The sequence below is a fragment of the Musca autumnalis genome, unplaced genomic scaffold, assembly GCF_047663935.1.
Source record: "Musca autumnalis isolate F117 unplaced genomic scaffold, ASM4766393v1 scaffold_2, whole genome shotgun sequence".
In the NCBI taxonomy this organism is placed as follows: Eukaryota; Metazoa; Arthropoda; class Insecta; order Diptera; family Muscidae; genus Musca; species Musca autumnalis.
In genome coordinates this window covers 138,875,420-138,877,707 of record NW_027411755.1, presented here as the reverse complement: position 1 = coordinate 138,877,707, position 2,288 = coordinate 138,875,420, and the positions used below count along the sequence as shown (strand labels likewise).

General features: G+C 36.8%; 1 long non-coding RNA gene across 1 annotated transcript; it reads right to left on the bottom strand.

Annotated features, from left to right (window-relative positions):
* Nucleotides 1–206: 206 nt before the first annotated feature.
* On the bottom strand, nucleotides 207–1,099 carry LOC141393103 (uncharacterized). The gene is made up of 3 exons (XR_012409998.1): nucleotides 844–1,099; nucleotides 541–775; nucleotides 207–480 (listed from the first exon to the last, which is right to left on the bottom strand). It is a non-coding gene; the product is annotated as an uncharacterized lncRNA (long non-coding RNA).
* Between the last annotated feature and the right edge of the window lie 1,189 nt (nucleotides 1,100–2,288).

The window sequence follows — 2,288 nt, the reverse complement described above, 5'->3', positions numbered from 1 at the left end:
TGCTTGATCTATGCTCATAGCCCCTCACCGTTTGCCGCTCTGGGACTTCCATCTAATCACCTCAATATCATTAACCATTATTACAGCCAATGGGGTATCAACATTAACGCTTCAAAATCGGTAGCGATTTGCATCCGTAATGCATCAGGAAAAGGTCCAAGAAACGTTGTTCCTGAAAGTAAGCAGCTGAAATTGTCTCTGGAAGGAGTAGAAATCCCCCTCAGAACATCCATAAAATACCTTGGCGTCAATTTCAATAACCTCATGAAATTCAACAGTCATGCCCGCTCCATCATACAAAAAGTAAAAGGAGTACTGGGGAGATTTTCAAACATACTCAACAGTAATTACTTACCGCAAAACACCAAACTCCTGTTCTATAAAGTGGCTGTCAGATCCATACTTTCGTATTCATTTCCAATCTGGTTTTCTATTTCCCCGATAGTTGCCAACGAATTGGAAATTTTGGAAAGACAGGTCCTGAGAAAATGTATCAACAAACATTATAAAACTCAAAATAAGAAGTTTTCAAATACTTACATTTACAACTCTTCCAAAGTTGTTCCATTTTGAAAGTATGTCCAACAACAACACAGGAAGTTTGTGGAAAACCTGGCCACCCATGAAAATCCCCTTATAAGCGCAATACACGATCTGGAAAAAAACACTTCTTGGTCTGAATCGTCTTATCTATCGCCGGTAGGAATCCTCAATGAGCCTCCTGACGATGATACGGGCGACTATACACTGCCACACTTCTACACAAAAACAGTACCTGGATCCCACAGAGGATAATTATTTTGTTATTGTTATTCTATTTTCTTTAACACAACTTATACTTACTTTATAGTATATGTATTAGCTCTCCTGCTGAGCATTCGTTTTATTACTTAAATCCATCTGTGATACCTTTAATTCCTCTGAACTTACATTTATTATGTATTCAAGCACTGTTGTCATAATTTTACAGTATCGATATTGTTATCTAGTTTTAGTTGTTTTGTTATTACTTTGTTTTGTTTATATTTATTATTCTGCAGACACTTTAGCTCTGTTCGTCACAGCTGAGGTCGGGAGCAAACCTTGTTCTGCTTTATCATTCTTTATTCTCTTTTGTGTTAATACTTCACAGTTCGCATTGTAGCATATTCATTATTCCATAGTGAGTTAGAATAAGACAACAACAGTTCTAACAATCCTATTCATGTTAATCATTCAGTTTGTATCTCTCTGTACCATCGAAAAGAAGACGACTCAAATAAAAATTACTTACTTACTTACCTACTTGATCGCTCTTTGTGGATCTTTCGGTCGGCGCTCAGTGAGCTATTGAACTATAATGAACTATATCGACTGATCTAGTTCATACGCTCTTTTCAATGAATAGTTCAATTGAACTAGTTCGTTCATGAACTATACAACTCTAGTTTCTACCATAGCTATGGTATGGAGTGTATATTACATTTGTTCGTAACGCACTGAAATAAGTATATATATTCTTTATCAGTATAAAATTCTGAGTCTATCTAGCCTTGTCCGTATGTGATTACTCTAACGCCTACAATAACTGAGCTGGAACGCTATATATTTGAAAAGGACGATCAAGTTCGAATATGGACTATATCAACTAACGTTTTGGTGAACCCCCCCTCTAAATGTTCCTCCCGATTTTCGGTATTTTCAAAATTTTAACTTATTTTTTTTACGAAACTATTAGTCCGGTCAAAATAGACATGCGTATAAGGGGGAAATAGCAAAAATTCCCACAAAGCTGAATTTTGGTGGAGAGCTAGGGTTGGCCATTAGAAGCAACGTCCTAAAAGTCCCCATCGATCCCATGTGTGCAAAACAAGTTATTCGGGGTCAAAGGTCATTTTTGGAGGCATTATTCAGTTTTTTTAATTTTTCTCAAAAACGGTAATACTTAGCAAAAGACCGCTAAAGTAAAAGTTGTAGATTCAATAATTGTCTACATATATAGATATCTCGATCTAAAGGTCAAATAAAAAATTAGCCGTGTAAGTACATTATGAGGCGAATCGGTTAAAGTAACGACACTATGTGTTAGATACTTCTGTAAGCTTTCAAACGATATCCACTTTGCAGTAATCGGTTCAGTAGAACCGGGTCTAACCCGGTTTTTAAATTTGGCTTTTCGGGTCTAATAACCGGCGAACCGGATCCGCAACCGTTGAAAATTATACATTTCCGTAATCAGTGCAACAAACCCTACCTTCGGACAAAACTTGAAAAAAATCGGAGAGTTTTCGTTGGGGTCGTTCCCGTTG